The sequence below is a fragment of the Schistocerca gregaria genome, chromosome 1 (assembly GCF_023897955.1).
Source record: "Schistocerca gregaria isolate iqSchGreg1 chromosome 1, iqSchGreg1.2, whole genome shotgun sequence".
NCBI classification, from domain to species: domain Eukaryota; kingdom Metazoa; phylum Arthropoda; class Insecta; order Orthoptera; family Acrididae; genus Schistocerca; species Schistocerca gregaria.
This window is the reverse complement of record NC_064920.1, coordinates 762,496,928-762,507,646: the sequence shown is the minus strand read 5'-3', so window position 1 is coordinate 762,507,646 and position 10,719 is coordinate 762,496,928.

The window sequence follows — 10,719 nt, the reverse complement described above, 5'->3', positions numbered from 1 at the left end:
TGAACATAAGGAAAGAATGAGACGACACACGTAACATTTAAAAGATGCCCAACTAAAGCCGATTTCATGACAATAATTTGCTTCATAGAAGTCAGACCAAATACCAACACATCTGACAAATTCTTCATAATTAGGAACTAGCATTGAACTTGAAACAACTGAAACTCAATATTCATAAGTCACAAATACCAAAATATCTGGACTTAATACACGGAACACCATTACGGGTTTGAGAAATGACTGCTCAAAATCTACCTTTGCTGGCCGCATAATAGAACATAACCATCATCCGACAAATTGAAACACTGACATGGAGATGTTGAAATACAGTAATAAATTATACAAACACCTCAGAAGCCAAGAGAACGATGACATCCAGAAATCCCTGGAGGAAGGCACACAATTTCAGATGAATGTTTTTCACTGTGGTACTGATCCAGTTTTTTGCAGCAGCAGGATATATGAAAATATTTACCTCTCAGTGTACCACTACTATCCATCTCATTGTGTACCTAAGGGGTCAAGGAAATAGTGTAAGTTGGTATGTATTTGAAGTTATTGGGTTATGTGCTGTACAGTACAAGCAGTCCATTAGCAGAATGGTGGAAATGAGTGAGTTGCAGAAGAGTAGCGTATGAACAGTTGTAAAGATTTAGTCCGCTGTTGAAAATACAAATACTGTTATCTTACAGGGTGACAGTTATTGAGCTATATGAAATAGAATCGTCATAAGTTCTGAACGGTTTGCATTAGAGCGTTCAAACTTGATGGTTGACAGCGGGAAATAATGGGGATTCGTATGTGCATCTATGGTTTGGTTTAACGACCTAGTCCACTATCATTTGCATGGGTTCGTCAAAAAGAAAAATTGGCGCATTTGCTGGGCCGAGAAACCGCATTTCGCCATCGGGAAGTCTGTTCATCTTTAACAGGTGATTGTGTGGTGTGCAATCTACAGTCACGGAATAATCGGTGCGGTATTCCTTGATGGCACGAACGGTACTTGAAGGTTTTGGAAGATGATTTTGTCTTCATTATACAAAGCGACCCTGTTTCGACAAGATGTGGTTCATGCAAGACAGAGCTCGATCCCACCGAAGCAGGAGAGTGTTTAGCGTCCTTGAAGAGCACTGTGGGGGCCCCATTCTGGCATTGGGGCATCTAGAGGCCACTGGCACGAGCCTCGATTGACCGTCACGTTCTCCGGATCTGAACACATGCGACTTGTTTTTGTGGGCTATATGGAAAGTAAGGTGCACAGCAGTAACTCCAAAACCGTCGCTGAGCTGAAAACAGTCTTTCAGGAAGTCACCGACAGCATCGATGTTCCGACACTTCAGTGGGTCATGCAGAATTTTGCTATCCGTCTCCGCCACATCATCGCCAATGACGGCAAACATATCAAATATGTTATAACCTAAATCCGAAAATCTGTAGTGATGTTTACATATTGAATAAAATGCGTGCACGTTGTAGTTTGTAACTAATTTAATTTTTTTCATATAATTCAAAAATTGTCGCCATGTAAATGCTAACGTTTTCAGGATCTTAAAATTCAATAAGGGTGCTTCCTTTTGTATATGTTATTCTGGAAGGTCTCTTTAGTGCACAGGAGTTGATGCTGAACATTCGTGATACTGGTATATCTGTTATCAATTTTTGTTTAATGTAGATCTGTGCTACTCCTGACCTATGGTGTTCTCGTCCCTACCACATGTTCTTTAAATTTGTTACTGAACAAACTGCCTGTCTGAAAGTCAGAGCCTGATTATTAAAATTCGTGTATAAGTACCTTCACGATTTAGTGGGTTTGTTATATTGTAGCGATTTTGTAATGTCAGCTAGCAATCTTATCTAGATGGATTGTCGGGTAATATGTTTCCTTGTAAAATTTTTCAGTGATTGTAAAGTAATTCCGTGTGAGATATCCATCAGTTCCATGATGTGATTTGAAAATTGCTATTTTCGTATTTGTATACAATGGCATTTAACTCATATGGTTGGTTCTTATTGCCCAGACAATTGAAGTTCTGGATTTGGAATGAATGAAGAGTGGCACCATCTGTAATTTTCATTCCTTTGAAGTGTGTAAATTCTCAGGTATTTCTCATTATTCTGCATCATAGAATGTGTATGCACCTGCTATGATTTTAAGAGTTTCTTTATCTTCCTGTAATTCAATATTTTTAATAAAATTACGAATTTTTGATTGTGATCTGAGGGAGGGTAACTAGAAATTCATGACATCCATGTATATGGTTAAATGTATGAGGAAGACGTGTGTTTGCTTTGAAATTTATTTTTGGGTTTGCTTGTTGGACCTTCGCAAATTTCTGTGATTTTGTTAGGAAAAATATATTAGGTTTTCTCTATGAACTAACTTTTATTCACAACTTCAGCCAAATTGCCCCTATCAGCTATTACAATCGCTGCAATATGTATATCTAGCTTATTGTTTATGATTAAGCTGTTCTTGTTTCTTCCTGCTTGGGTCGATAAGGTAAGTTCTTTGTCTTTCAAACTTTCGACTACCCTTTAGCTCTGCAGAAAAACTAACAATAAGATTATCCAAGTTCTTTTGGTTTAGTGGAGTTTGACTGTTGTGCTTCAATCCATCGCCGAGCAAAATTTTTACACGTCTTTTCTTAAAATGGTCTTGATTCTCAATTGTGCTAATTAAATTCAAGTGTAAATATATTCGCTTACTTTTACTGTTTTTGTTTGTATTAACTGAAATATACAAGTATTTTAACATAATGCATCAAATTGTCCGATAAGTCCTTCGGAATATTATAGCGCTATGATCAATTGAGTTCAGATAAAATCAACCTAACGTAGATATTGTGTAGCTATTTTGTCAGTGATAGACACTGTGAGGGTTCTGTTGTTGTATTACACTAGACTCTCGCTATTACGGACATTCCTGGCACGTGCGGGTGCCAGATTAGCGGAAGTGCCGGATTATTGAGTGTCTGAAATTTATTTTATTCATTTATTTTGTTTTTTATTTATTTTGAAAACATAGGGGATATAGTATACTGTACTTTATTAAGCCGAGGGGTACAATTTTAAAAATCCATTTTCATCATCCATTTTTTTCTCCTCCTGGAAGGTTGTCGAACATGTCAGTGTTCAAAGTAACTGAGAATTCGAAACTGACTGGCTCATCGCTGTCACTCACTATGGACCCAACTCGGCATCAATCGATGGCCACAATTTTCTCCAGCTCTTCATTATGGTAGCGCTCTCCACTTTATCCCTTGCTTCGGCTGTTTGGAAAACAACATCACGTATATTAATTGCTTTCAACGCCTTCAGAATAGTCTCGATAGAGTCGTTTTCACTTTAGTTGAGCAAGGAGACGAGAAGTGAATGTCAATAATGACATTTAATTGATTCCAAAATTCCCTGGTCCATAGGGTGAATTATGGTTGTTACATTGGGTGGGAGAAAGAGTGCTTGTATATCATCAGACTTTAGAGAAACATCTGAAGGATGACTGGGAGCATTATTAATTATCAGGATAGCTTTCAGTGGAAGCTTTTTCTTCTTTAGCTCTTTTCTCACTGCTGATACTAATGTTTTATGGAACCACCGAGAGAATATTTGTCTATCCACCCACGCTTTCTTCTGAGCCCAATATTTCTCTGGTAATGTTACTTAAAATCCGTCTTGGCTCCAAATTTTGTTATTCATATGAGAGGTTTCGGTTCATCCAGAATCATCTTCAGATCTGATATTTCAGTTACAGGAGTAACCCGTCCAAATCCAGCAACTTTCCCATGCTACGTCACAGTCAGCTTGTTGAAAACAACGTGGATGTTGGGACTTTCCAATCACCATAAGCGGTAGTTTATGACTTCCATTTGCCCATTTGCATCACAACACGCCATTACTGTTACACGCTGTTTCTGTTGCTTGTTACCACAAAGTTCCATCTCGTTCTTAACAGCTAATGTTTTTGAAGGAAGCATCTTGTAAAAGAGTCCTGCTGCATCAGCATTATGCAAGGCATTAATAGTTAAATCGCCTTCCTCTATTATCTTCCATATCTTGCTTACAAGCTTATCAGCATCCTTATCGTTAGCTGACAGACTTTCACCGTTGACTATCAGCTGCCGGATGCCATGTCGTGTTTTCCAGTTTGATAGCCAACATTCGCTCGCGGCAAACAAGTTATTACGGCCAAGTTGTTTGTTAAATGCAGCTGCTTTTTCCTTTATAATCGGACCTCTGACCGGAACTGATTTACTGTGTTGTTGTATGAAATATCTATAAACAGCTACGTCCAGTTCTTCATTCTCACTGTTTCGCATAACCTACAGTTTTACTGACTCCATCCATTTCTCTTTAGTACTGTCGAATAACATCTTCTTTCTTTTTGATGTCATAAATAGTTGAAAGTCCAACATTGAACTCAGCAGCAATGGCTTTCTCGGTAGAACCACGATTTAACTTGTCTAAAATTTCGAGTTTCTGCTTGGGGTCTAGCGTAACGTGTTTCCTTTTAGAGGGCATGATTCCGAACAGTAAAGAAAGCTACAATTTAAAATACAGTGTATAAAGCATTGTTTAACTAAGCATTGTTGCGCACGATAGTTCATTGTGCACGTGTTTTTGGATGTGCGCCAGATTACTGAGGGCCAGATTAGCGAGAGTCCGGTGTATAAACCATGTCGTAAAAACAGCTAGCGAGCACTAATTTGAAGGCCTTTTTTTCACCACATTTTATTTTTCCAGTCCATTACCTGTTTCGATCCTTCTTTCATCGACAGGTACCTGCATCATAAGGTGCACTGCTAATCAGACGTTGCCAGTTTTGTTTGCCGCGTTCACTGTCACCATGGTAAACAGAACAACAAACGTCTGATTAGCATTGCATTTTGTAACGCAGCCATCTGAGAATGAACTGAAGTTCGAAGCCAGTAATGGAATGGAAAAATAAACCGCGTTGAAAAGCAGATCCTTTAAGTTAGCGGTTGGTAACTGTTTTTAGAACATACATATTTTCTTTGTGTGTAATGTTTTCCTGTCACTATTTGACGGCAAAAAGCGGAAAAAAGTATATCTCAGTGTTTATAATACGGTTTGTAATATAAACTCCCTAAAAAAGTGATCCTATAAAATACAAGTTGATTCTTGCAGTCAAGATAATAGCAACTAGCCACGTTTTACAATGCTATTTATTTACGTAAATAGCGCTGTTACCGGTTTCGAACCGGCCGTTACATCATCAGACGGCTTGTTCACATCAAGATAGATTTTTGTTATAGTTAAATTTTTTCATTTTTTATTCCCTCATATGGTCAAAAATCCTTGAGGTGGTGGTGCCCTACAACCAATACATGATTTGAGAAACTACCTATTTAACTTTAATTGTGCCTCACAACGATTTTAATTGATCTAAGCAAATTACTGAAGTGAAAATGTTTTAGCTACTTACGTCATACATTTTTACTTTAATAATTTGTTTACAAAGCTTAAAATCGTTATGAGAGGCAATTACAGTCAAATGGACAGTTTCTCACATCATGTTTTGGTTTTACAGCACCACAAACCAAGGAATTTCACAGTGTGGGGGAATAAAAGCTGAAAACTAAGATAAACTACAAAAAAAGTGTCTTAACGTGAACAATCCGTCTTATGATGAAACTGTCGGTTCGAAACCGTAACGGAGCTATTTATATAAATAAATAGCATTATAAAAAGTGGCTGGTTGCTGCTATGTTCTCTGTAAGAACCAAAATATATTTTGAACACAGCCAAGGCCTCATAATGTCAGTTTTAGACAAAACAGCAGATTCTATAATAACTTATGGATAATCGCAATCACAGTGTATGTTACATTACACAATATTATCATGTTGTCAGTAAGATGCAAGGAGATAGAATTCCGCTTTTGTAAAATCTTGGTTTTCCTTTTACTGAAATGCTGTATAAGAATTTTAGGGAAATGTTATTAACCACTACATTTTATTGTTTGCATACATTCCACATTTTTCCAAAACCTGTTATAAAAAGCCAGAGTATACAAATGTTTTCCCCGGTGTCTTATAAAGACAAAAATTGTGACAAATTGTGGGGAAGTACTCATAGTTTGCTGAATACAGCCTACATTAAATATGTGCCTCACCTGAACAACAAATATGTATGTTATATATTCCTTGGCATCTTTCTGTTAAGTAAGTCATTATATCAGTGCTTCTATGGAACTCGGAGGTTTTGGATGAGCTCTGCTGCTTGTTATGATCAATGTATGTTGCAATTAAATGTGTCAGATTTGAAACTGCGAAATTTAGGCACTGAGAGAAATTATTAATAGAACAGCATTTGTTTCGCAGCACCATAGAGATACCAAGAAGATTTTATGCTTATAGAACGTACACTTGAAATGAGAAGTGGCTGATGTTACGAGAGCATCAAATTTCACAGTAACACTAACGATGTGACAGGATCTCGATTTGTATCGAGATACACGGCATATGGCACAAAACTGATGTACAATTATAACTTTAGGTCCGTGGCCCACTGCAGCTAAAGAGAGAAGCTGTAGTGCGTCTACTTATTTTAGGAGTAATTATCGGTTTCCACCACTCACATAACCAAGAAAGGGCTATCAATCTTTCAATACTTTCAGTGTCTGGGCCTGGTGAGGTTTCCAGTGTTGAGCCAAATTAAGCTGCAGGCGTCACTCGTGGTAGTGCCCTCCTGTAAATTCCTTTAAGCTTTCAACCACACTTCCCCCCGGAAACTGAAAGCTTCATTTCCCACAGACTGCCCACCGGAACTGTGGTGGATCACTGGCTGGCATTGTTTATAGTTAGAACTAGGGTGGTACCTGATCGCCTTGAAACCTCTAATTTTCTTTCTTGATTAATGGAAACATATTTGGCAAATGCTTCCGCTTCCGTTCATCTTTCGACGATCCAAGAATTTCACCTCTTACGTCGCAATACAAATACCCCTGTCTTTCCCTATCAATCATTACCTCGGGTCCCGGCTTCGATTCCCGGGTGGTTCGGAGATTTTCTCCGCTCACGGACTGGACCTTGTCCTTATCATCATCATTTCATCTCCATCGACACGCAAGTCTCTGAAGTGGTGTCAACTCGAAAGTCTTGCACCAGGCGAATGGTCTACCCGACGGGAGGCCCTAGCCAAACGGCATTTCCATTACCTCTGGTTTTGAAAACCAACAAAGCAGAATCGAGGTCCTATTCCATTATTCCATGCATACAGTATTCAGGCATGTTTGCCTGCTTTAAATACTCTCGTTTGTTCAAACTAAATATGTAAATTCACCTCGACACTTGGTAAAGAGCACCACGGTAGGATTTCAAACGAGTCTATCCTGGGACCCCGGGCAGGCATGCGGCCGCCATGCACGATTGGTTTGCCCCACAGACCAGATGACAAAGGATACATGTCAGTTAAACACCGACGGGTGGTGTACCAACAGTGTGGGATCAAATACAACTTCGAGCTTTTTAACTGCAACAGCTTTAATATACGGTAATGATAGACGCTCAAGATGTTGTTGTGGTCTTCAGTCCTGAGACTGGCCTGATGCAGCTCTCCACGCCACTCTACTCCGTGCAAGCTTCTTCATCTCCCAGTACCTACTGCAGCCCACATCCTTCGGAATCTGCTTAGTGTATTCATCTCTTGGTCTCCCTCTAGGATTTTTACCCTCCACGCTGCCCTCCAATACTAAATTGGTGATCCCTTGATGCCTCAGAACATGTCCTACCAACCGATCCCTTCCTCTGGTCAAGTTGTGCCACAAATTTCTCTTCTCCCCAATTCTATTCAATACCTCCTCATTAGTTATGTGATCTACCCATCTAATCTTCAGCATTCTTCTGTACCACCACATTTCGAAAGCTTCTATTCTCTTCTCGTCCAAACTATTTATCGTCCATGTTTCACTTCCATACATGGCTACACTCCATAAAAATACTTTCAGAAATGACTTCCTGACACTTAAATCTATACTCGATGTTAACAAATTTCTCTTCTTCAGAAACGCTTTCCTTGCCATTGCTAGTCTACATTTTATATCCTCTCTACTTCGACCATCATCAGTTATTTTGCTCCCCAAATAGCAAAACTCCTTTACTACTTAAAGTGTCTCATTTTCAAATCTAATTCCCTCAGTATCACCCGACTTAATTTGACTACATTCCACTATCCTCGTTTCGCTTTTGTTGATGTTCATCTTATATCCTGCTTTCAAGACACTACCCGTTCCTTTCAACTGCTCTTGCAAGTCTTTTGCTGTCTCCGACAGAATTACAACGTCATCGTCGAACCTCAAACGCTGAAGATATAAACTAAAATTTATGGTATGGCTGGTACTTGAACTGGGGTCTTTTCGTTTATTAACCACGTGTGTTAGCCATTACACCACCGTAGCAGTACAACTAAGGGCCCTTACAGACTACTCTAGTATAGCGGCCTGCTTACCACAAACTTCAATTCACGTCTTCAGCTTATTCTCCCTTCCTTAGGTCGTCGCTACTGCCGAGGCTCTCTGGCACTGAAATAGCACCTTAGCGTTGGACATAATGGAGAATTATTGCCTGTACTTCATGCATAGGTGATCTACAGATCTGATATTATTAAATTTTTCTTGAGACATTTGAGTCTCATCTTTATCTATGATAATGATAAAACTTCAAACAATGAATTAAAATTTGCGCCAGAGTGGGAACTTGAATCGGAGTCTCTTTACTTACTAGACAGGTGCACTAGCCATTTAATATACGCTGATGGAGCTAGAATTAAACCCGCCAGGGTAGCCGAAAGCGCTAAGGCGCTGCTTGCTGGACTCAGGTAGGCTCGCTGGCCCCAGATAGAATCCACCCAGCAGATTAACGACGAAGGACTGGTGTGCCAGCCAGCCTGTATGTGGTTTTTAGGTGGTTTTCCATATCCCTCTAGGTGAATACCGGGCTGGTCCCCACGTTCCGCCTCAGCTAGGAAGGGCATCCGGCCATCCCTTAAACTTAACATGCCACATCCAATTAACCATGGCCGACCCTGCGTAAGTGCAGGACAAGGCTCAGACCAAAGAAAGAAAGAAAGATTGGAGCTGAAATTACCGTGGCTGCTGGCACCATACTTGCCATCCAATAGATATTCGTTGAAGGATTTGTAGTCTATTCACTCTGATTATGGGACATCGGATGAGTCCCGTATCGTTATTTTTCGTCACTGCCTCCACTTGCTGGGAACGCGTAATTTTCCCTGGATGTGGTAGCCGCTTCTCAGATTCCCCCTCGGAATCGAACCGTGGTTCCCTATTACCAGGCAGACATATAAAAGGGGCGTAGCTGGTATGGAGGCCTGCGATCAGCCCGAAGTTATTCAGGGTCACCAAGGCAAACGGATCTGACGAGCCAAATTGGTTTCGATCTAATAGAATCGTCCCTCCCATATCTGATTTTTTTGCATGTATTGGCTCTAGAATTACCACAGTTATTCAAGTAACCAAAGGAACCATAACTGATTTTATGAGCCATCACAGTTTCAACTTAATGCGGCTTGCACTAAGATATGCACGGCTTAGTCTTTGAGATAAGCACATGACCAGTGATAGGATCAACCAGGGAGCTGGATCAACGACAGCTGAGCAGCGTCAGTCCGGGAGTGCGTGGCAGGGCGTGGGCGAACAGGAGCAGGCGGGGCGCCCCCCACTCACACGAATTATTAATAGGACAGTATTCGTTTCGCAGTATATTGCGATGTCAAGAAGATTTTGTGATCATGGAATCTATTTCGTATCGCAGTATATTGCGATGTCAAGAAGATTTTATGCTCATGGAATATATACTTCAAGTGAGAACTAGCTGGAAACTCCAAAATTTGATTATTTAAAGTTTGGTAGTTAAAAATATCGTGAGAGCCTTAAATTTCACAGTAGCACTAATGCAACGATATAACTTAAGGTCGTGGTCCATTGCAGCTACATAGAGAAGCTGTAGTGCATTTACTTATTATTGGTTTAATGGAATCATGTATACAGTGCACCATTACGAGTTGTTACCTATTTACGTACAAGCAAGAAAGTAAAAAAATTTCGTCATAAACAATATACTGCGAAATAAGTGTTGCTGAAACGTAACAGTAAATGATAAACAACATAGTTGACTGGGCCTAAAGACCTAAGTTTAAATGGTTTCCATGAACTTCGCCATTTCATTAATCCTCCTTTACACATACTCGCTCCTAAGTGTAACTGATTCATGTCAGTCACGCGACAGCATGTAGAGTGTAATTCCATATGCCATTTTTGCGAAGACGTTGGGAGAGAGGAGCGGATGAAATCCGAAGGCAACACATTTCTTATTATTCTACAGTGGTACTAATGTGGTCACCAACACTCAATGGACTCGCCCTCATCGACGGAGTGAGAAGTCTCTCTCCACCAGGAACGATCTTTCCGTCGAGGCAGAGATTATTCTATAACGAGCACAAGCACTCACGGAACAAGAATGGAGGAGGAAATGGGCCGTGTCCTTTTAAAGATAAGTCTGTCAGCATTCACTTCAATCGATTTAGATAAACCATGCAAAACTTACACCTGGATGACCAGACAAGCGTTTAAACCACGCTACCACTGAAAATCCGATGTTTTAACCACGAGATCATCTCGCTGAGTCCTACTCCACGAGTAATTAAGCAGAGGTGTATAATTTAATAAGTGAATTGGCGCAT